At 41.5% G+C, this 25700-nt stretch overlaps 1 non-coding gene across 1 annotated transcript; it reads right to left on the reverse strand.

Moving 5' to 3' along the window:
• Positions 1–24458: 24458 nt before the first annotated feature.
• LOC113001719 (small nucleolar RNA R71) lies at positions 24459–24565 on the reverse strand. The gene has a single exon (XR_003267207.1). It is a non-coding gene; the product is annotated as a small nucleolar RNA R71 (small nucleolar RNA).
• Positions 24566–25700: the final 1135 nt, after the last annotated feature.

A 25700-nucleotide genomic window follows, 5' to 3' on the forward strand; every position in this document is an offset into this window, starting at 1 on the left:
TATGCTCTGTTTTCGACTCTCTATCTAAAACTATGCTTTATTTCTGCCAACTTCAGTGTTTTAAAGGCTCTTGGACCTTTCAGCTTCCGAAGGCTTGCTTAGCGGGCCAGTCTCGCTAAGTGAGAGTAAGTAAATTTTTGCTTAGCAAGATTGGGCGTGCTAAGTGCGAGAAGAGACAACATCCTCGCTGGGCTGGCTGGCTACGCACTGGGCAAGCACATCTCTAACTCTTTCTCATTTAGGGTTTCCAAACCTGCTAAGCGAGCTGTATGCCTCGCTAAGCGGATGCCACTCGCTGAGCGGATCTGCCTCGCTGAGTGAGTCATCAACTACTTGAACCTTCTCTTCTTTGGCCTAAAACTGAAGTGGATTCAACATTAATTCACAAAATGGGAGTATCTACTCTATAAAATCATACTAAATAGAAAAATATGTACAATTCCTACAAAAAGAACCATAAATTGGAGGTAAGGCGCTATTTCCTTGCAAATATTCAACATAAAACTAACTCATGAATAGTGACTAACAAACTCCCCCAAATTTACAGTTTTGCTTGTCCTCAAGCAAAGAAATAATATGTTACTTGTCCTCAAGTGACGAAATTCCCAGTGGTTAACCAGAAATGTGTTTGCTCCAAAATATTCAATTGCATGAATAGAGGTGATTCAAAATACTTCAACCAATAACCCTTCATAAAGATATGCAGTATTTCAAAGATATGAACATGTTCATTAAACAACACAAATGAAATAAGCTAGCAAGCAAGATAGGTATCAAGGAAGGTTCATCAAGCTTAATACTCACAGTCGTTGTTTCTCTCATAAGCACAAGTGTTTAAGGAAATTCTTCAAATCAACAACCAAAAAAGTCTCAACTTTTGCAATTCATCTTATGTCAACAATCACAAACACACAAATTGAATCTGAAAAACTTTCTTGGCTTGTAATGAGGCTGATGCAATCCTACCCCCCAAGGGCATTGGACAGAAGACTCCAAGAAGATTTGGGACAAAGATGCAAGAGAAGGCCCTAGGGTTCTCATGAGCCTTAGGGTAGATTTCGGGCCTATGGGCTAAGTATGAGCCCACTTATCTTTGTACATATTAGATTAAGGTTTAACTAATTTTGTTCCTTGTATTTAGGGCTCCATAATGTAGGTAGGGTACCCTAGAAATATAGGATTTTTCAGCCCTTGTATTTTTAGGCCACCTAGACTAGTTTTTGTATTAGGGGTAGTTTTGTAATTTCACATGCACTAAGAGAATATTTGATGTGTGTGGTTGGAAATAAATTTAATTGAATTGGTAGAAGCCCAATCCAATTAAATTTTAGAGGGGGAGGTGAGCATTTGCTTACCATACCCCATTGCCACATCATATAGTCACACTTTGTGCATGTCCTTCATGCTTTACATGCCTCATGACACCTAAGTATACTTAGTGGAGAATCTTGGAATTGATCTGGGATTAGTGGGCTGAACCATAACTAAAATTCACTAATCATAATTAGTGAAATTTTGGCTCCAAAGTTTGGCTCCACAAATTCAATTTTAAATTCAAGTGAAATTTGAATTGAAATTCAAATTTCCCTCCAATTTTGTGTGACACTTAGGCTATAAATAGAGGTCATGTGTGTGCATTTTTTTAACTTTGATCATTTGAAAATTAAACTTCAGATTTCAGAGCTCTCTTAGAGCACAAAATTTCGTGCTCTTCTCTCCCTCTCCCTTCATTCATCTCCTTCTTCCTCCAAGCTCTTATCCATGGCCTCCTATGGTGGTGAGCTTCTTCTAGACTCATCTTCTCCTTGAATTGGCGTCTCCTCTCTCTCTTCCTTCTCCCAAAGAAAAGAAAAGGATAGAAGGGCTCAACAGGTTAACATTAGCCTCCCATATTTCCATGGAAAAGATAATGTTGAGGCCTACTGAGATTGGGAAATAAAGGTTGAACAACTCTTTCCTTGCCATCATATTAGCGAAGAGAGAAAAGTTCCATTGGCTGCCCTTAGCTTTCAAGGGTATTCCCTCTATTGGTGGACTTCCCTTGTTAGGGAATGAAGGATTCATGGGGATCCTCCAATAGAGTATTGGAATGATCTTAAGAGTGCCCTTAGGAAGAGGCGCATTCCCTCCTACAATGAAAGGGAGCTTATGGACAAGCTCCAAAGGCTTAGACAAGAGAGTATGAGTGTTGAAGAATATAGACAACAAATGGAACTACTCTTTTTAAGAGCTGGACTTAGGGAGGAGGAAAGAACAAGCATAGCTAGGTTCCTTAGTGGGCTTAATATGGAAGTGAGGGACAAGGTTGAACTCCTTCCATATAGGGACCTAGATGAGCTAGTCCAACTTTGTATAAGAGTGGAGCAACAACTTAAAAGAAAGCCTTCTTCAAAATCTAATGGCTCTCAGTCTTATCCAAGGAAGGACCAAGCCCATGGAATTTTGGGGGCTGCACCTTCAAAACCCAAGGAAGATAAGGGTAAGACCATAGAGAAATACACCCCTAAGACTAGTTCCCAAGAAAGGACTAGCAACATTAAATGCTTTAAATGTCTTGGGAGAGGTCAAGACATTTATAGTAGTCAAGAGGAGACTACTTCTTGCCCTTCCTCTAGTGGAAGTGAAGATGAAGTAAGGGGTGAAGAGTCTAGTGAGGAAGTCTACCCCCATGAAGAAGGTGACCTCTTAATGGTTAGAAGGCTCCTTGGAGGTCAATCTTGTGATCTATGTCAATCCCAAAGAGAGAACATCTTTCATACAAGATGCAAAATTTTAGATAAAACTTGTTCTCTCATTGTGGATAGTGGATCTTGTTGCAATTGTTGTAGCACAAGATTAGTTTCCAAGTTAAACCTCAGTATCATTCCCCACCCAAAACCTTATAAACTTAAATGGCTCAATGAGCAAGGGGAAATGATAGTTAACCAACAAGTGAAGGTACCTTTCTCCATTGGGACATATAAGGATGAAGTTAGTTGTGATATAGTTCCCATGGAGGCAGGATATATTCTTTTAGGAAGGCCATGGCAATTTGATAGGAAGATCATTTACAATGGCATAACTAATAAATTACCCTTACCCATCTTGGCACTAAATTTGTGTTGCATCCTCAAACACCTTCACAGGTGGCCAAAGATCAACTAACTATGAAAGATAAGAGGGATGAGGAAGAAAAACAAAAGAAAAAGAAGGATAGTAAGGCCTTGTCTTCAAAGGCCAAGGGGAAGGAAAAGGAGGAAAAGGATTCCTCCAAGAAGATTGTTAACATGGAAAATCATGTTGCAACAAAAGGTGATATTAAAAGAGCACTCCTTCTTAAACAATCTTTCTACCTTCTCCTATCAAGGGAAACATCCCTTAGCACCGCCATACCTCTTGAGCTTGAGGTTATTCCTCAAGTAAAGGAGTTGTTGGATGAGGGTTTGGTTCGCAAGAGCTTAAATCCTTGTGCTTTGTTGGTGCCTAAAATAGGTATTATTAGGCACCAAATCCCTATGATAGGTAGTATGATGAATGTGTTGAGTGGTGCAACACTCTCTTGTAAAATCACTAATGCACCCAACTTCTTCATGATTTGTGTACATAGGGACTCATTAGGTAAGTTTGTTATTATTTTTTGTTTGAATGCAAACCTAGGTGCTCATGTGGGACACCTTAGGTTTGTCGTAATTTTTTGTAGGAATAATCAACATGAAAATAAAGAAAAAGGTATGTTTTATTCCATTACTTTCCCTAACTTTTTAAATAGTGATCAAGAGCTTCCCATGGACCCTAAGAGAATAAAGGTCATTCCTGAGTGGCCTACTCCACCAAGTATAAGGGAAATTTGGGGCTTCAATATCTTAACAAACTTTTACAAAAGGTTTATCCCATATTTTTCTATACTTGTAGCACCTCTCATTGAGTTGGCGAGGAACTATATTCTCTCATGGGAAGATGGCCAGGAAAGGAATTTTCTGTCCTTACCGTACTTTAACATACCCAACATCACTAATACATATGTTTTTATTCTTTTTACAGGTGTTGAGGAAAGAATCCATGAGTTTCAAGAACCTCTGGATTTGAGGTCAAATCCTTTTCAAGGGGGAGGGAATGATGCAATCCTACCCCCCAAGGGCATTGGATAGAAGACTCCAAGAAGATTGTGCCAAAGATGCAAGAGAAGGCCCTAGGGTTCTCATGAGCCTTAGGGTAGATTTTGGGCCCATGGGCTAAGTATGAGCCCACTTATCTTTGTACATATTAGATTAAGGTTTCATTAATTTTGGGTCTTGTATTTAGGGCTCCATAATGTAGGTAGGGTACCCTAGAAATATAGGATTTTTCAGCCCTTGTATTTTTAGGGCACCTAAACTAGTTTTTGTATTAGGGGTAGTTTTGTGATTTCGCATGCACTAAGAGAATATTTGATGTGTGTGGTTGGAAATAAATTTAATTGAATAGGTAGAAGCCCAATCCAATTAAATTTTAGAGGGGGACGTGAGCATTTGCTTACTACACCCCATTGCCACATCATATAGTCATACTTTGTGCATGTCCTTCATGCTTTACATGCCTCATGACACCTGTCGCAACCTACCCTTCGGCGGGAGGGCGACGCGAGACTCGCGGGATGCGTGTTCCACGAAAGGAATACGCGCGGAGTCGCCACCAACGTTTATTTGAGGAAAACGTCGGAAAAACCGGAAAAGACGCGATCTACGAACTTCTTAGTGAAAGGTTCGGGAGTTGTATTTACGCACGGGGAAGGTATTAGCACCCCACACGCCCGTCCCAAGGGACGGCAGCCTTTAATCGAATGTGCAAACATGACTTTGATTTTTATGTTCCCTTTTATGTTCTTATATCCTTTATATCCTTTTTATATTTTTCCTTTTTTGAGGTCGACAAGGGTGTTTCCCTTTGCTCCTACGTATTCCTCAATTTGGGATGAGAAAATCAGACCTACGTAGTTCTTTTGGAACAAAGTGTTTGGTTAAGTTGTTCCTCAATCTCGCACAGGTAAGTGTTTCATCCTAATTCCGAACCATAGATATGTCATGACTTGACTTTGCAAATTATTTCCTATCAAATCAAAAATTACATGCGTGATCATGGATCAAATAGGACTTCCCTTGGGAATGGGTTCTTTTGGGGAGTTTTTCGGCTTTTATGTGTTTTTGGCTTTTGATTTTTTTTTTGTTTGGCTTTTTCTTTTTCTGTTTTTGTTTAGTGCGGGGCGAAAAAGTCGCTAGCGCACGGGATTTTGGTTGGTAATCAAAGGGAGAAGACCATTTTAGGTCGTGGTTTCCTTTCCTTCTTCTTGTTCATTTGGTGACAATTCTGTACTGTTCAGATATTGTCTGGTCAAAAGACCTTTCTGCACATTTCTTCTAGTTTCTTTGATCAAGAACTTTCTTTCCTTTCTTTTTTTACTTTCTCCCATTCTTTGGTTGGGAATTTTCTTTCTTTTCTTTTTCCTTTCTCCCACTCTTTGATTTGGGAATTTCCTTGCTTCCTTTTTTCCTTTGATTGGAAATTTTCCTTCTCTTCTTTTTTGCTTCCGAGGGTAAGGATTGACATTCTCACCCTGGGTCAAGGTTTATGGTGAGTCAGGATTTTGGCTCAAGACTTGTAGAATGGCTAGGCATGATACATGTCAGGGTTTGGTTTGGTTCAAGGATAAAAAGGGATGCCCCACATTATTTCCATGACACAAATGCAAAAATGATGATTTGGAAATTTTATGCAAAACTGGTCATGCATGCACCTATGCGGACACTCAAGTGTCAAATTTTTATGGTCATGTGATGCTAGGGCTCAGGATTCATTTCCTCTATTTTAGTCAACCCAACGTTTCCAAAATATGTTCTTTTATCAATTTGTGCATTCATCCGAGTCCATTTCGGGCGTCCGGGAAAATCTTCACAGCATTCACCCTTCAGGTGTAGACACATTTTCCAAAAATTGGTTATGATCAAAGAATTTTTTTTCAAAGAAAAGTTGGAAATCGTCTCTTTTCAAAAGCATGTTGGTTTTTCAGCTTGACAACTTATTTTTTTTTCTTTTTTTTCCTTCTTTTTTTTTTTTATCATTATCATTTGTTTATTTCTTTTTCTTGTTTGTTTTTTTTCCCTTTTTTTTTTCATGAGGTATTTTGCTACCTAAACATGTGTATATTTTTGTGAGGTATTTTTGCTATATACATGCATATCCAAGGTATCTTGCTACCTAAACATACATATATATGTTTTGTAAGGTATTTTTGCTGTTTACATGCATATCCAAGGTATCTTTCTACCTAAACATACATATATATATTTGTGAAGTTTTTTTTTTTTTTTTGTTTACATACATGCATATCTAAGGTATCTTTCTACCTAAACATACATATATATATTTTGTGAGGTATGACCACCTTTCGAGCTTGCGCTTGTTTTATTTAAATCCCCAGGATCATGAGCAACTAGGTGCGTCCTACTATAAAAAGTGATCAAATAACAAGCATAGATTCAAAAGGTACTAGGTTGCCTCCTAGTAGCGCTTCTTTAACGTCTTTAGCTGGACGCCTTATGACTTGTCGGTCACTGACCTAGTACTTTGCTTACCTTTGGCTTTGGACTTGGTTGCCTATTGGTCGGCCATGTGTCGTAGGCAACGCTCTAACCTTTTTGCGGATGAGCTGAGGTGAACTCTAGAGGTGGTGGCGGTGCGTCTATTGCCCGCTACCGGCCATCCTAATGCTACTGTGGTGTCTCGCCCTGCGTCTGCCTGGGGGCGCAGTACTTCTTGATGAAAACTCGATTGGTAGGGGGCCTGATGACCCTGCTGGGGGCAACAGGCACTCCCTTGAACTGATAGAGACCCGTATTTAGAGCTTGACAACTCCAAGACCCTGTTGGACTTCTTCGGGTCCACTGGGTGTCTTGCAGGCGCGATCCCTGCAAATAATAGATGAAATCAGAAATCAGTTGAGCGATGTGCATACTTACCTATGATGATGTGACCTTGTCGGGGGGGTACGAGCACCCTGTAGGACTGATAGAGGCCCGTAACCAGAGCTGGAAACCCCAGGGCCCTGTTGGACTTTTCCGGGTCCACTGGGTGTCTCTTGGGTGCGATCCCTGCAAACAATAGATGGTATCAGAAATCAGTTGAACTGTATGCATACTTACCCATGTTGGGACGACACAGACCAACTGATACTTTTGCAGGGGGAGATTGGCATTGCGGTCGCTGGGCAGAATGTTGCTAAGTAGCAATGTCATCTATATTTGTGTAAGAGTGGTCATGTTAGTGCGCATGATCCGCACTCGTCTTTTTGCAGCGGCACGGGTGAAATCTTGCCCCGGTATGCATAGTAGCTGTGTGATAGCCTCCCTCTCTGGTTGTGCTCGCACAGTTGGCCCTCCTCCAATATCAGGGGGGGCCCAGGAACCGTTAAAAGGAAACTACTGGTCCCTTAACTGGGAGTGCAAGTCTCGGTTAAGCATTTAAGGATAGAGGACCTTAAATTATCTTAAGGTGTGGATATGGAGCCCACTGAAAGTGAGGACGCGTAGCCCTCTAAAGGCGAGGGCGTGTAGCCTTCTGAAGGTGAGGACGTGCAGTCCTCTGAAGGCGAGGACGTGTAGTCCCCTGGAGGTGAGGGCGTGTAGCCTTCTGAAGGTGAGGACGTGCAGTCCTCTGAAGGCGAGGACGTGTAGTCCTCTGGAGGTGAGGGCGTGCAGCCCTCTGATGGTGAGGACGTGTAGTCCTCTCAAGGCGAGGGTGTGTAGCCCTCTGAAAGGTGAAGGCACATGACCCTTTGACGGCGAGGACGTGTAGTCCTCTGAAGTTGAAGGTAACTAGTACCCAAGGTGAGGGCGTGTAGCCCTCTCAAGGCGAGGACTTATAGTCCTCTGGAGGTGAGGGCGTGCAGCCCTCTGGTGGTGAGGACGTGTAGTCCTCTCAAGGCGAGGACGTGTAGTCCTCTGACGGTGAGGGTAACTAGTACCCAAGGTGAGGGCGTGTAGCCCTCTCAAGGCGAGGACTTATAGTCCTCTGGAGGTGAGGGCGTGCAGCCCTCTGGTGGTGAGGACGTGTAGTCCTCTCAAGGCGAGGACGTGTAGTCCTCTGACGGTGAGGGTAACTAGTACCCAAGGTGAGGGCGTGTAGCCCTCTCAAGGCGAGGACATGTAGTCCTCTGGAGGTAAGGGCGTGCAGCCCTCTCAAGGCGAGGACGTGTAGTCCTCTCAACGGTGAGGGTAACTAGTACCCAAGATGAGGGCGTGTAGCCCTCTCAAGGCGAGGACGTGTAGTCCTCTGATGGTGAGGGCGTGCAGCCCTCTGATGGTGAGGGTAACTAGTACCCAAGGCGAGGACGTGTAGCCCTCTCAAGGCGAGGGTAACTAGTACCCAAGGTGAGGGCGTGTAGCCCTCTGATGGTGAGGACGTGTAGTCCTCTCAAGGCGAGGACGTGTAGTCCTCTCAACGGTGAGGGTAACTAGTACCCAAGGTGAGGGCGTGTAGCCCTCTCAAGGCGAGGACATGTAGTCCTCTGGAGGTGAGGGCATGTAGCCCTACAAAGGTGAAGGCACATGACCCTTTGACGGCGAGGACGTGTAGTCCTCTGAAGTTGAAGGTACATGACCCTTTGAAGGCGAGGACGTCTAGTCCTCTGAAGGTGAAGGTAACTAGTACCCAAGGTGAGGGCGTGTAGCCCTCTCAAGGCGAGGACTTATAGTCCTCTGGAGGTGAGGGCGTGCAGCCCTCTGGTGGTGAGGACGTGTAGTCCTCTCAAGGCGAGGACGTGTATTCCTCTCAACGGTGAGGGTAACTAGTACCCAAGGTGCCCCCCTTATGAGAAAGCAAGAGATCGACTCATCGAGAGGGCTGGTCATCCCAAATCCACAAGATTTGGACATTAGATGTAGGAAATCTATGCAGTTAACATGATTTTTAGGGATGCAGATGCACGCAACCTTTGTCGTGAAATTTGGTAAATGCGAACTTCATATGAAACAATGCAATGTAATGGAAAGTTGCACAATGTTCATAACATTCTTTCCCTATTTTGTGATTTTGATTTTGATTTAATTTTTTTTGGAAAACACAGATTGACTGCCCTTTTGAAAGAGGTGATAATTCATGCAACCTCATCCTATCTTTTTTTGCAAATCTCCCCGGGAACTCCCTCAGAGTGTGTGTTCTGTTTGATCTAGTCACTTGACCATTTGGGAGTGACGGCAATGGAGTCGTTTGATGTTTGACCAATCCATTGAAATCCTAGGGTTTGTTCCCCCTTTTTCTTTTTTCTTGTTTAAAAACATCGACAGGTGTGAACTTTTGATCTGCCCTTATGTTCACTTAAGGCTCATGCACGATGCCCCTCATTGCCCCAGTGTAAGGCATTGAGGTACCAATTGTTATCTTTTGTCATGACCTTGTACCAAGGAACCTATTGGGTGAGAACTTCTAATCTGCCCCTAGGTTCGTTTGAGGTTTATGCATGGTGCCTTTCATTGCCCCAGTGTAGGGCTTAGAGGTACCAATTGTTGTCTTGTTTTCACAACCTCGTAGTGAGGAAGAATGAAAGAAGCAGTTGACTCTTGCAAAAAGAATTTTCCAAGGACGAGAAATAGTTGAAGGATTTTTCAGTTGGTGGATTTAAGTCAAATGACTCCTATGTAGAAGCAAGATGTTTTTGATGTCTTGATGATGCTAAAGGATCAAGTGCTTCTAAGTTTTATTCAAGACAAGAATCCAAGAAAATCAAGATATATGATCAAGTTTGATCTCTTAGAATCTTTAGGAAGAAGTTTCCAAATTGAAAACAAACAAAAGGTTTGACCAAAGAATTCTATCATTTCAATTTGAGATTTGCTCTCTGGTAATCGATTACCATTAGTTGAAAATGTTTTAATTCAAATTTTTAAAACCTGTAATCGATTACATAAGTCTTGTAATTGATTACCAAAGGGGATTTTCAGAAAATAATTTCCAAGAGACATATCTATTCAAATGTTTTATGAACGGCCATTCAAATGTTTTAAAGAGAGTTTTCATTGCCCAAACAGTTTTATCCTCTCGAAAGACCAAGAGTTTTTCTGAACTGAAATGTCTTATCCTCTCAAAAAGATTCCTTGGTCAACCACTTGCTTATTCAATAAGGAATTTTTGATTGATCTTCATTTTACAATCTACCTCTTTTACGAGAGACCTCTTCTTCTCTTCTTCTTATTTCTGAAAAGGGATTAAGAGACCGTGGGTCTCCTGTTGTAGAGGATTCCTGAACACAAGGGAAGGGTTATCCCTTTAATCCGAAAAGAGAGATTGATAGTTCAATTGGGGAATAGTCTTTGCATCTTAATTCAACCCCCCTTTTTCTTAAGGTAACTAAGGCCATTTGTCCAACATCCTATTCTTGATAACTCACTTCTCTCTAAAAAGACAAAATGAGGTCACATGAACGTCTATATTTTTACTTGAAAACACAGTCAATCAAATGCCTTTTTATTTTTTATTTTGAAACTTATTTTTTATTTTGAAACTTATTTGTTTTGAACTTTGCTCATTGTTTTACGGCACCCCCATCAACGTGCAAGATGAGTAATCTCTGATTGAACGGTCTTGGAAGTCAACACTCAGGAGCGCAGGTTGCTTGAGCAAACAGACCAATGGCTTACACCCACATTCCGGTGAAAATTGAATAAGCAAACATGCGTTTGTGAGAGGATGAGGGACAAAGATATCAACTTTATCCATTTCATTTAACATTGTAGCTGTGGTTTACAATAATGGCATAAACTTTGGAAACCCTGATGAGTCATTAGGGACACCTAACAACAGCTTTCAAAATTGCCCCATGTGTGGCATTTCTTGTCAATGTCAGGGTTTACACGCAATTCTCCTCAAATTTCAGCCAGCCCGCATCAATTAGACCTTGCACCTTACGCTTCAGAGCCCTACAATGCTCAATGGAACGCCCCGGGGCTTCTCCGTGACAAGCACACGTTGCGTTCGAGTCGTATTCTCGGAGAAATGGAGGTTGATGAACCTTGGCTAGGGTTATGGCTACCATTGAATTATCATGTAGATATGGGATCAAGTTTGGCATAGGACACTGGAATTGGGGTGAATTCTACAGGCTTTCTCGCTGCAAAATTCACTTCTTGGTTGATGTTTTTGGTTTGTGCTAAAGGTGGTGTTTGTCATGGGAAGTGCGGTAGACAGACTTTGTGGTAGATTTAGGGATGGCCTTTGTGGATAACTGGGTGGTGGGTAAGGAGAAAGTTTGTTATTGGCTGAGTAAAGATATTGTTGGGCTGGTGGGAAATTTGGCCGTACAGGAATTGCAGTCACAGCATGGGTTTCTCCCTCATCCTCACCCTCTTTATTTGCCCCAGTTTTCTCAGTCGTCCTAGTAGGATGATCAAATTTGCCTCTTTTCGGACCCACATTGATCCTTTCACTGGCGAAGACCAAATCTGCAAAGCTTTGAGGTGTGTAACCCACCATTTTTCATAGTAGAACACCGGTCACGTGTCTACTATCATTGTGATAATCTCTTTCTCTGTTTTTGGGGGTGCTACTTGAGTTGCCAAGTCTCTCCATCTTTGGGCGTATTCTTTGAAAGATTCGTGCCCCCTTTTTGCACACTTTTTGTAGTTGCATCCTATCCGGAGCCATATCAGAATTGTACTGACACTGCTTAATGAAGGCAACCATTAGGTCCTTCCAAGAATGGACTCAAGAAGGTTCCTAAGTTAGTATATCAGGCGACAGTTGTCCTAGTAAGACTTTCTCAGGAAAAATGTATAAGCAGTTTCTCATCTTTTGCGTATGCCCCCATCTTTCGACAGTACATCTTTAGATGGTTCTTGGAGCGAGTAGTCCCCTTGTACTTGTCAAAGTCCAGCACCTTGAACTTGGGAATGACCATGTTTGGGTATTAGGAACAACTCTTCTAGGTTAGCAAAGGCATAATCTTCACCTCCTTCAATGGCCCTGAGCCTTTCCTCTAGATGATCCAACTTTCCCATTCCTGCCATGGTCATGAGGGTTTTTAACCGCTGTGGAATGCAAGAGGTGCAGTTGTGGGTGATACTGAGGGCCCTCCAAAGGGTTTTGTAGGGTATACCACCAACTGCTTGCCCTTCAGTGGTATATCCGAGCCAAGGCTCGAAGTCGGCTAGATTGTGATGGGGAATTTCATGGGTCTCTTCCACGGTTTAAGAGACATGTGCATGATCAGTTTGGGGTTGCTGGCTTTCAATGGGTATAGGAGTGGAGTTATTGACATTCTTATTGGGAGTGTACGCCACATTGGGTGGCGTATAGTTGAGAGGCAAGCCATATGACGGGAGGGCGTGCTCGTTTTGAATTTGCACATCATGGGGGCCGCCCGTACTTCCTAAATCTTTGCCTACCATATTTGAGGTTGGATGATTCATTTGCTTGAGGCCGGATGGGGACGTCGGGTTCACCTTAGCAACAACGCTGGTAGCGGCAATTGCAACCGCATTGGCTTCCATTATCTTCTTCACGCTCATCATGGCCTCCATCATTGTGGCCATTTTCTCTTTAATGGCCTCCATGTCGGCCTTCATCTTCTCTTGTATCTCCTCTACTCCACCCATTACTCTAGCTCTAGCACGAGTTCGGTAAGGGCGTCGTAAAGCGTGTCCCTTTCTTTTTTATAACAATGATTAAGTTCATTTTATTTTATTTTTCAAGGAAAGAATGCAACGAGCAATGCAACCAATGAAAAGCATGGATGCATGCGAATGATGTACAGTTGAAGTATTGCGAATTTTTACGCAAGATATGGGGTTGAATCAATTTAGATTTTCAACATGGTCCATGACATCTTTGTCAAGGTGAAACTGGAAGTAACAAGGACATCAATAATCCTAAATATGTTTGGCAGTAGACGAAGCAGTGATGTGACTCGATTCATCTTTTGCCCCAATTTTGCAAGACGGTTACTTCCATATTCCAACTTGACTTGATGAACCTTTTTGTAAAAGCATGAGCTTGGTTCAACCCTATAATCCGAGGAATGGCAATTCTGATCGCCAATACTTCAACAACATCTCATAGGGATGAATGACTCGGGCATTCTTTAAGTTTATGCATGGAAAATGTAATTATGAAATTTGAGATGCCCGAAGAAACACCATTTCCTAGTTAACCATGCATTAGGTACCATGTTCAATTATTTTGTTTTTAAGTGAAACGGGTTTATGATCCCAACATGGTTGGCTCGTGGTGCCTAACACATGAAACTAAGAATGTAGTGTGAAGTTTCATGCTTCCCCCTTTTTTTTGTTTTTGTTTTGTAGAGGAAAACGCAAGGATGAGCAAACATGAAAACAAATGGTATGCAATTTTGCAGATTAAAAGTTTGTTGAACGCATATGCATGATGATGTCATGACTCATGCAAAATGTGAGGCCGGAATATGATAACGGACAAATGCAGGATATGTCCATTATGGTGTTATGAAGAGATGCTTATGCGATGCATGATATGAATGCATTTTACGGACACGAGAGCCCGGAAAATTATCTCTTCTTACTTGCGCATTTGGGGGCGCAGTGCCCCATGTGTACAATTAAGAAGGTGATATGGACCTTCCGGCTTCCCGTGACAAAGGACGAGACCAACATACAATGCATGCTAGAGATAAAATGCGGGAGTGACTTGATTTGCACAAGCTTTTTGGAGTAGAAACATGGGACCAACTCATTTTATTTCAAAAAGGAAGTCGTATCTAGTCAAGGTCTGAGAGACCATACAAGTTTCCTAACGATTTCTAATTATGTGGGCCATTAAGTCTATCATATGCTGACAATAGCCGAGAAGCCCATGAATCTCTTCGGGGGCGGAGTAGGTGTCTGCCATCGCCTTGGCCTTGGCTAACAATCGGGGAAGTTCTTGACTCCCGTTCAAGGTAAGAGCAAACCGATCCATCCACATGGTTGCCTCTTGGTGTAAAGAGTCGATCACCCTTCCTCTAGCCTCTTTTTCCGCGTATACTTGGGCATATTCGTTCGCAATCCTATGCTCGTGGGCCGCGGCTAGACCTAACTCTTCTTGGTACTTGGCAATGATAGCTAGCATGTTGGTCTCCGTCTCGCATAAACGCTGAGACAAGCTTCTTTTGGACCTTGAACAGGCAACTAACTCCTCTTTCAAAACCATGCCATGTGCTCGCGACTGGTCCCTTTCTTCCCTTCGCAACTTGAGTTCACTATTGCTACCCCATAGAGCTCCGCGAAATTTATTCCGGCCATACTCTTCCTTGCGAGCCCTCCTTGTCTCTTGTTCAAGGGCTCTTGCAGTAATTGCATTCTCTTCCCGTAACCCGGCACACTCCTTCCGAACGTGTGTAGCGGCCAACTTGAACTTCTCCTTGGCAAGTTTTGCCTTTCCTAACTCGCTTTTGAGAGCTTGGACTTCCTCGTCCTCTTCCGGTGCTTCAAAATTCTCTTCGCTGACGACTTTTAACTTGGCGAGCCAATCTAAACCTCGTATGCGAACTTTCAGCCATTCGTGGTACCCACCAATGATGCCATTACGAATGCCTCTAAGCTCTTGATCTTTCCTTAACGGGGTTTCCCATGCCTTATGGATTCTTTGTATAGTCTTGGAATTTTGTGCGCCGAGATCCCTCACAAGGAAAGGAGACATGCTTTCTTCCGTCGGTGCTCCCCTCATGGGGTACCCTAGTTGTCTTATAGCGAGCGTGGGATTGTAATTAATACAACCCCTCGTTCCTACCAGCGGAATGTTTGGGTATCTTCCACCTGAGAAAAGGACTCCTTCTCTTCCTTCCTTCCATCGGGGGAACCAACTGATTGTTCTACTTCCTATCCCGGCCAAGAGCTGGTCCCAATCCATTCTCCTCTTTTCAGTACACGAGCGATGGCTCAGGAGCGGACATGGATGTCTTGTGTCTTGTTGGAACAAGTGCGAAACCAACCAAACACAGAGGGCGGGTAAGCAACAGATGATCCGTGCGCTACTCTTTTCGCACCTTCGGTCAAACGTGTCAAATAGATCTGCCAAGACAGCTACCACCGGACTTTCCTTGCTATGGTGGTAGGCAAGGAAAGCGTCGATTGCTGCTAGGTCTACCAAACCATCCACGTTTGGAAAGAGGATGACCCCAAAAATTAGCAAAGCTAACACATCCATAAACGGGACCCAGTCTCCTTGATTGGCCATACCCCTCGGCTTGTCTTCTAGGTACTTTTGTGGTAGGCCCGCTATGCCGTTCCGAGTCTGTTTTATGCGGTCCAAACCTCTTGCTGAATCTTTGACCACAGTTGCAATTCTGCTCGAAGAGGGGAGACACCCGGAGGAAAGATATGGTTTTCTTCCCCCGAGAGGACATCCTAGAATTTCCTCAAATTCTTCAATGGTTGGTACTAATTGGAAGTCTGCGAATGTGAAGCACCTCAAAGGCTGGTCGTAGTATTGGGTAAGTGATGCAATGGCTTCTATGGACACCTCTGCTATGGTCAACTCTAAGATCTTTCCGTAAGTCTTGCGGAAGGCTTGCATTTGGAAGGGTTCCATCAACCGCCCTAATTCCTTGATGCTGGTGGTATCTAGGCTTTTGACCTTGACTTGGTAGAACCTCTTGCCGGTTTGATTTGTTCCCATGCTTACTAAAGTGAGACAAAAGCTGGTGCAAATCAAAACTCCGATATCTCATGGGTGGGATGGATGAATGCATGATGGAATGCATATGACACAGATGCAATCTAGAAAAGCGGGGGTTCGGGGAATTTGTCCCCTTCTTAGATACGACGTCTAGGGGTAACAGAATGCCCCAACGCACGTTTTTAAGAAGGCGACACGGACCCTTCGTTGGTTTGTTTACAGAAGGGATCAAGACAGAACCCATATGCGATGCCTATGCAAAAGACACAATGCGGGAATGTACACAGTATGACAATATTTACCGAACATAAGCAAAAGGGTATATGATACTCATGCATGGCAGTGTGAAAAATGGCACGCAGCGTGTTTGCTTCGTGCCCCTATTTAAAGGACCTATAAGGGAGAGAACTAACTAGGCTTTTAGCAATAATCCCCAAGGTAGTTATATCTCTCTTGATGGTTTCTAAAGGTATCATCCCCTTTGAAGAACATATTGTAGCAGTAGGGACTACTAGCAACAATAGGTTTTCAAAGAGAAAAGCTCTAGATGAGGGTTCACTGTAATCAAGCAAGTCGGAGACCTAGCATGATCACAGATTCACCTCCACTCCTTATGCTCCCATGAACCCGGGTATAGGGTCCTTTTTCACTCACAGTGTGTGCAAATAGTGTTGGTGTTTGTGTGCATCAAATGAATAAATATTTACTTCATGCATACATTTAAAACGCACTAAAAGCAACAAGAATTTATATACACAAGAACATAATGACAAATAAAGGGAAACCAACAAAGGAGAAAGTCATGATAAAACATTGCACAAGATTAAATGGCCTAACTCTCTAAAAAACAGTCCCCAGTGGAGTCGCCAACTGTCGCAACCTACCCTTCGGCGGGAGGGCGACGCGAGACTCGCGGGATGCGTGTTCCACGAAAGGAATACGCGCGGAGTCGCCACCAACGTTTATTTGAGGAAAACGTCGGAAAAACCGGAAAAGACGCGATCTACGAACTTCTTAGTGAAAGGTTCGGGAGTTGTATTTACGCACGGGGAAGGTATTAACACCCCACACGCCCGTCCCAAGGGACGGCAGCCTTTAATCGAATGTGCAAACATGACTTTGATTTTTATGTTCCCTTTTATGTTCTTATATCCTTTATATCCTTTTTATATTTTTCCTTTTTTGAGGTCGACAAGGGTGTTTCCCTTTGCTCCTACGTATTCCTCAATTTGGGATGAGAAAATCAGACCTACGTAGTTCTTTTGGAACAAAGTGTTTGGTTAAGTTGTTTTTGTCTTTTTGCAAAACATGTTTTTATTGAACAAAAGGTCCTTTAAGGTGTTGAACCATTAAACGGTCTTTTGATTTTGAAAGGGGAGAAACGTTAAGGCGTTGGACCATTAACGACCTCTTGTTTTTGAAAGGAGAGAAACGTTAAGGCATTGGACCATTAACGATCTCTTGGGGTGGTCGACAAAAGCGGGGCTTTTGCTCCTACGTATCCTCAATGAGGAACTCAGACCTACGTAGTTCTTTCTTATCAAGCGATTCCTTTTTTACTTAAGTGGCGATCATTTTAAGGCGTTGGACCTTAAAAATGATCCATTTTACTTAGTGAGAAATTGAAATGACAAACTTCAAAAGCCTATTTTTGTGGACGAGCTTGACTAGGCGAGTTGATTTTAGCCTTAGTTTCACTTTAGTTATTAATCAATTCGATTAAGAATGAGAAATCCCAAAGAGAAAACGTCCGATTGATTTTCCGCTTTATTTTACTAAAAGATGTCTTTTTGATTATTATATTATTTTTTACCTCTTTTTTTGATTTCCAACGTGGTTACGGCATGACCGAACGGTCGGAATTTATTTTAACCGAAGTTAACGGATAATATAATTCAAACGTTCGGTGGAAATTTATTTTATTTTTAAGTTAAGCGAGAAACGACTTAAGTAAAATGGCTTAAGCACGTCAACAGGGGGTATAAAAAGTAAACAAAACGAGAATAAAAATGCACGAAACACAATGTGGACCACTACGGGTACATAGAATGAATCGAAAAGCTTGGTTCGAGGTACTTACCCGTTGAAGATCGAAGAACGATGAAGAACGAATGAAGAACGTCGAAGAAAGGTCGAAACCTTTGCGAGATTCCTCACGGAAAACGTTACGGAAACGTTTCGGAAGCGCCTCGGCTTAGCTTTTTTTCACGGAAACAATTTTTCCAAGCAAATTCAAAAGAGAGAGAAGTGCCTAAGGGGCTGGACCATTTCCTTCTTGCTTTCCTCCCCTATTTATAGCAAAATAGGGGAGGTGGTTGCCGCCCAGCTCGCCCAGGCGAGCTCAGCTCGCCCAGGCGAGCAGGGTTGCTTCCTCCAGAAGCAACCGCCTTCTGGAGGAATCTTCTGGAGGGCCCAAATGGGCCTGGGTGCTATTTGCACCCACATTTTTACTAAGTACACCCCCCTCTGCTGTTTTTTGGTGATTCTTTTTTTCGTAAAGTTACGGAAACTTACGAATTTCGTAACGATACTTGTTTTCTTTCCGTAATGTTACGGAACCTTGCGGATTACATAATCATCCCCTCTTTGACTTACGGAATGTTACGGAACCTCACTTAATTATGCAACGATGCTTCCATTTGATTTCCGGTGTGTCACGGAAACTTACGGATTGTGCATCAATATTTTTTGGTTTTTCGGCATGTCCTGGAATTTCACAAATTGCCTAATGATGGGTGCCAAGCACCTCACGAGGACCAAAGAATGGTCGCACGTCATCGAGCAAAGGTCCCCGGACGAAATTAGGGTATGACAACACCTAAGCACACTTAGTGGAAAATCTTGGAATTGATCTTGGATTAGTAGGCTGAACCATAACTAAAATTCACTAATCATAATTAGTGAAATTTTGGCTCCAAAGTTTGGCTCTACAAATTCAATTTTAAATTCAAGTGAAATTTGAATTGAAATTCAAATTTCCCTCCAATTTTGTGTCACACTTAGGCTATAAATAGAGGTCATGTGTGTGCATTTTTTTTAACTTTGATCATTAGAAAATTAAACTTCAGATTTCAGAGCTCTCTTAGAGCACAAAATTTCGTGCTCTTCTCTCCCTCTCCCTTCATTCATCTCCTTCTTCCTCCAAGCTCTTATCCATGGCCTCCTATGGTGGTGAGCTTCTTCTAGACTCATCTTCTCCTTGAAGTGGCATCTCCTCTCTCTCTCTTCCTTCTCCATTCCGCTGCCATTCATTTTCCAAGAAGCAAAGGAATACGTTGATGAAGAAGATCCTAGGCCTACAAGCTCTAATGGAGGTTACATCACCAAGGGTATTGGATACAAGACTCCAAGAAGATTGGGTTAGAGCTGCTAAACAAGACCGTAGGGTTCTCATGAACCTCAGGGTAGATTTCTGAGCCCATGGGCCAAGGTTGGGTCCACTCTTCCTTGTAAATATTTGAATAGGTTTTTCCTTCATTTTGGGCCTTGTATTTTGGCCATTCAAGTTGTATAGGGTTTTAGCCTTGTATTTCATGGCATTTTGAAGTAGTCTTTGTAGTAGGGACTTTGTTGTATTTTCATGTATTTTTGGCATAAGGGTGAGCTTAGCTATTATAGGGGGTGTGTGTAGTTGATTTCTAGTTTCTCATCTCAAGGAGGTGAGCTTAGCTATTAGAAGGGTGTGTGTAGCTAAGCTCTAGCTTCTTCAGGAATCTTCTCAAGGAAGTTTCTCAAGGAAGCTTCTCAAAGAGGTGAGCTTAGTTCTTAGAGGGGTGTGTGTAGCTAAGGTCTAGCTTCTCAAGGAAGTTTCTTAAGGAAGCTACCTAGGCTATAAATAGAAGCATGTGTAACGCTTGTTGTAACTTTCATGAATGAGAGTCTTGTGAGACACAACTCAAAGTTCAACTTCTCTCCCCCTTTTCCTCCTTCAATTTCGTGCTCCCCCCTCTCTCTTTCTTTTCCTCCATTGAAGCATCCCCTCCAAGCTTCTTATCCAAGGCACATTCTTGGTGGTGAAGCTCCTTCTTCCATGGCTTATTCCCTAGTGGATGGCGCCTCCTCTAACCTTTTCTTCTTTATCTTCTATTGCATCTCCATGGCGGAAAATCACAATTGAAGGACCTCATTAAAGCTTAAAGATCCAACCTTCGTAGAAGATCCACAAGGAAGCTTACATCAAAGAGGATGACTCCAAACACTAATAGCGCTAAGACATCAATGAATGAAGCCCATTCGCCTTGATCCGCCAAAGCCTTCGCTTTCTCTTCCAAGTGCTTCCCCGGTATTCCGACTACCCCATTCCTATTTTTTTTTACTCATTCCAATTCTTGTGTTGAGATTTTGACCACTTTGACTATTCTCGTCATGGAGGGGTATATCCCAGACAAGAGATATGGCTTTCTTCCTCCTAGCGGGCATCCCAAGATTTCTTCATATTCTTCCACGGTCGATACTAACTGAAAGACCCCAAACATGAAGTACCTTTGCAGCTGATCATAATACTAAGTGAGGGATGCAATGGATTCAACAGAGACTTCTATCATAGGCAGATCCCAGATCTTCCCATATGTCTTACGAAAAGCTTGACGTTGGAGTTGATCCATCAACTGCCCTAACTCTTACAAACAGGCAACTTATAGGCTTTTGATTTTGACATGATAGAATCTATTCTTAAAAGAGGGTTCTTGATTCGATCCCATGTTTTGCTAGAATGAAAAACTCTATTGGAGGAAATACAATGAATGCATAAGGGAATGTTTATGGTATGCATGACACAAATGCATTTTACAGACACAAGAGCCTGGAAGATCATCTCCTTTTACTCACAACGCATTGAGCATCATGGTTCATTCGCAGTCATCACCATGGTGCCGCATGCATGCATTTAAAAAGATGACGCGGACCTTTTGACTTCTTAAGACAACATGACGAGACACATGCAATGCACGAGTGACGACACAGTATGGGTAAACATGCGTGAGAGCACGTAGTTGATAGCAAAAAAGAAACATACTAGATCAACGAGCATGGTAACACAATCAATTAATTCCGAAATGAAATAACAACATAAAAAGCATAGGAAAGATGCACACTATCATGACATCCTAAAGATGGAAATATCAAGGAAACAACACGTAGCGTGTTTGCTCCATGTCCCTGAACCTAATGGGGGGAACTAAAGGTTTTGCTAATTAGTGATAATTCCCAAGGTGTTTGCACATAACTTTCAATGGTTTCTAGAGATGTCATCCCCTTTGATATAAAAAATTGTGGCGGTAGGGACTACCAGCGACAATGTATTATCAAAGACAAAAACTCTAGATGAAGATGCTCTTGATACCACAAGATGTAAGCTCCATTGGAGCTTGTAGGCCTAGGATCTTCTTCATCAATGGATTCCTTTGCTTCTTGGAAGATGAATGGCATCGGAATGGAGAAGGAAGAGAGAGAGGAGACGCCACTTCAAGGAGAAGATGAGTCTAGAAGAAGCTCACCACCGTAGGAGACCATGGATAAGAGCTTGGAGGAAGAAGGAGATGAATGAAGGGAGAGGGAGAGAAGAGCACGAAATTTTGTGCTCTAAAAGAGCTCTAAAATCTGAAGTTTAATTTTCTAATGATCCAAGTTGAAAAAATGCACACACATGACCTCTATTTATAGCCTAAGCGTCACACAAAATTGGAGGGAAATTTGAATTTCTATTCAAATTTCACTTGAATTTGTGCAGCCAGATTTTGGGGCCAAAATTTTACTAATTATGATTAGTGAATTTTAGCTATGGTTTAGCCCACTAATCCAAGATCAAGTCCAAGATTCTCCACTAACTGTGCTTAGGTGTCATGAGGCATGTAAAGCATGAAGGACATGCACAAAGTGTGACTATATGATGTGGCAATGGGGTGTATCAAGCAAATGCTCACCTCCCCCTCTAAAATTTAATTGGATTGGGCTTCTCCCAATTCAATTAAATTTATTTCTCAACACACACATCAAATATTCACTTAATGCATGTGAAATTACAAAACTACCCCTAATACAAAAAGTAGTCTAGGTGTCCTAAAATACAAGGGCTGAAAAATCCTACATTTCTAGGGTACCTTACCTATTTTATGGAGCCCTAAATACAAGGCCCAAAATTAATGAAACCTTAATCTAATATATACAAAGATAAGCGGGCTCAAACTTAGCTCATGGGCCCGAAATCTACCCTAAGGCTCATCAGAACCTATTGTGTCATTATTTTCTCCTATTTCTTACCCCTTTCTGTCACCATTTTAATTACTGATTAGCCTTAATTGTAAAATTAATTATGCACTTTCATCATATGGGCCTACTTGACTAATTCTATGTTTTAATTTAATTTCAGGAGAATTATAAGCAATTGGGTTTGGATCCGGAATTAGGCTGAACCGACTTGGACTTGAAGAGAGCAGACAATTTGATTTGTCATCCAGTTTTATTTTATTTCGTTTTTGGGCTGTATTTTTATAATTGGGCCACCAAACCTTATTGGGCCCAAAAATCAAATTTGTAAGCGCTGGGGACTAGTGACCTTTAGTGAGCCCAGCTGCTAGGGTTTTAGGTGGCCGATTACTGTTCACGGGGGATGTGGTAGGGTTTCATTTTCAGTTTTTCGTGTTATTGTTCACGCGCATGGTACTGTTCACGTAGCAACTCCATTTTCATTTTTTTCTTCAAATTCCAGTTTCGTTTTATGCTTTTAATTGTAGTTTCGTTTTCATTTCTATCTTCTAATTTTAGTTCGTTTTCTGCCTTCGATTTCCTATTCGTTTTTGAATTTCATTTCCAATTGCAAATTCATTTTCATTTCTGTGTTGTAATTAGTTTCTTTTTGCTGTGTTTTGTTTCTGTTGTTAATGGAAGGCTGAATCTCTAGTGTTGTTTTCTCTTGAGGATTAAGCATAGCTCTCTTTGAGGTTTTGTTATTAATATTAAATTCTGATCAGTTTTTCCCCTTCACCAATTATTTTGTATTTGTTGCTGATATTAATCCATGCATGCTTAATGCTTGATTAATTGTCTCTGTGCTTAATTAACATTCATGAATAATGGACATGTGAGAGGGATTAATTGGTGTATGTGTTGCTTAATCACACAATGACAGTCTCGTGTTAATTTTCGCTTAGTAAATTAATTTCAGGTTGGATTAAGTGGTTGAACTGATTCGAGATAAATTCTCATAACCTAGGATAAGAGACTTGCTTTTGAATCAAGGGGAAACAACATGTTTTAGTTCTGTTATTTTTTTAATTCAAGTTTGCTTGCTGTTTAAATTACAAAAACAACAAACCCCCCTATCTCATTACTGTTTTATTATTATATGTTATTAACGTTTGTTTGATCATTGCTCACTGGGAGACAACCTAGGATCACTTCCTAGATACTGCATTTTAATGTTTATTTGATTTGGATACAACTCCGATCAAATTAGGCGCCGTTGCCAGGGAGTAGTGGTCCAAAGGTTCATAATTATGTTTTTGTGTCTTTGTGTTTGTTTCTGTGTGTTTTTATAAAATCTGTGTTATGTGATTAATTTGCAGTGTTTAGTTGTTTTGTGTGTAGTTTTGTTGTTTGTGTGTTTCAGGTGTATAGTGTTGTGTAGTGTTCTATGTTGTTTTTCAGTCTTGTCCCCTGTTTACAGGCGAAATTTTGTGGTTCCCCGATGTTCAGTGGTGAAGAGTGCTATGAGCAGTGTCAGATTTTGCTAATTAATTGGCAATTTTTGTTTTGATAGCTAGATTTGTTATTTTTGGCTGATTTTTTGTGTGATAGTTTCTTTTGATCCATATTTTGTGTGAAAAATACCAGAAGCACTTGGTGTGGCTGAATTTGAGAGATACAAAAAATTTGGGAACTTGTTTTTAGCAAAACTCAAAACGGCCATAACTTTTGCTTCGGTTATCAGAATGACTACTATTATATATGAATTTGGGGTAGAAAAAAATTTCCCATTCAGCCCCAACTCGCTAGCATCAGTTGTGGTTCTCAGTACTTAAAAAATCATCTGTTTACTAAGTTTTTTTTTTAAAGTATTACTGTCCTATTTTTCTAACCTTTTCTTAGGCAGTTTTCATAGTTAGACTTTGAATTTTTGTCTGAAAATTTTTGTGCTATCTTTTCATGATTTTAGGGTGTTGCTCACAAATTTTCAGCTTATTTGGATATCGTTTGTGTATAGTTGTAGTTTTACCCCCTTTTTACCCCTGGTGCTTTTTGAGAAATACATGATTTGTTGCATATAGTGCATGACTAAGGGCAATCCACATGATTTACAATCCTTTGATCCTGAAATAGATAGAACCTTTCATAGATTAGTTAGGCATAGTGTGCATCCTGATCATTTTGAGCATTCTGAGCATTCTGTTGCTGGTGATTTTGAACATTCTGATTTTGACCATTCGGCTGCTAATTTTTATACTGAGAACATGACTCAACCTCCACCTTGTGAGAGGACTCTTAGGGAGATGGCTGCACCTGACTTCACTTATGAAAGCTTGGGCATTCAATATCCTGATGAGGATGTTCCATATGTTCTCAAGACTCGACTAATACATTTGCTGTCCAAGTTTCATGGTCTTCTAGGTGAAGATCCTCATAAGCATCATAAGGAGTTCCATATTGTCTGTTCCACCATGAAGCCCCCTGATGTCCAGGAAGATCATATCTTTCTAAAGGCTTTTCTTTATACTCTGGAGGGAGTGGCGAAGGATTGGTTGTACTACCTTGCTCTGAGGTCCATTTCCAGCTGGGATGACCTTAAGAGTGTGTTCTTGGAGAAATTCTTCCTTGCATCTAGGACCACTGCCATCAGAAAAGACATTTCAGGCATCTGGAAACTTAGTGGAGAGAGCTTGTATGAGTAATGGGAAAGATTCAAGAAATTGTGTGCAAGCTGTCCTCACCACCAGATTTCTGAGCAACTCCTTCTGCAATATTTCTATGAGGGACTTAGCAACCTGGAGAGGAGTATGATTGATGCTGCCAGTGGTGGAGCTCTTGGTGATATGACTCCTGTTGAGGCTAGGAATCTGATTGAGAAGATGGCTTCCAACTCCCAACAATTCAGTGCAAGAAATGATGCTATTGTCCTTAGAGGAGTCCATGATGTGGCCATGGATTCATCTTCATCTGCTGAAAATAAGAAGCTTGAGGGAAAACTTGATGCCTTGGTCAACCTAGTAACTCAGCTTGCCATAAATCAGAAATCTGCATCTGCACTTATTATTGTTGCAAGAGTCTGTGGTCTATGTTCTTCTGCTAATCACCATATAGATCTTTGTCCTTCTTTGCAGCAATCTGGAGTCAATGAGCAACCTCAAGCCTATGCTGCAAACATTTATAATAGACCCCCTCAACAACAAAACCAACAACTGCAGAATAATTATGATCTTTCAAGCAACAGATACAATCCAGGTTGGAGGAATCATCCAAATCTGAGATGGGAAAATCCTCCACAACAACAACAACAGCAGCAACAACAGCCTGTCCCTCCCTTCCAGAATGTTGCTGGTCCAAGCAGGCCATATGTTGCTTTATTTTTCAAATATTCAAAATGTTTTCAAATGCTATTGTTTTAAAAAAAAAAGAGAAAAATAGAAAAAGAATGAAGTTGAATAAATGAGGTCTTGTTTTGAGGACTTGGACTGGTTTGAGGACTTGGTTAGTAATATTAAATTCTGATCAGTTTTTCCCCTTCACCAATTATTATGTATTTGTTGCTGATATTAATCCATGCATGCTTAATGCTTGATTAATTGTCTCTGTGCTTAATTAACATTCATGCTTAATGGACATGTGAGAGGGATTAATTGGTGTATGTGTTTCTTAATCACACAATGATAGTCTCATGTTAATTTTCGCTTAGTAAATTAATTTCGGGTTGGATTAAGTGGTTGAACTGATTAGGGATAAATTCTCGTAACCTAGGATAAGAGACATGCTTTTGAATCAAGGGGAAACAACATGTTTTAGTTCTGTTATTTTTTTAATTCAAATTTGTTTGCTGTTTAAATTACAAAAACAACAAACCCCCCTATTTCATTACT

The sequence above is a fragment of the Glycine max genome, chromosome 5 (genome assembly GCF_000004515.6).
Source record: "Glycine max cultivar Williams 82 chromosome 5, Glycine_max_v4.0, whole genome shotgun sequence".
In the NCBI taxonomy this organism is placed as follows: domain Eukaryota; kingdom Viridiplantae; phylum Streptophyta; class Magnoliopsida; order Fabales; family Fabaceae; genus Glycine; species Glycine max.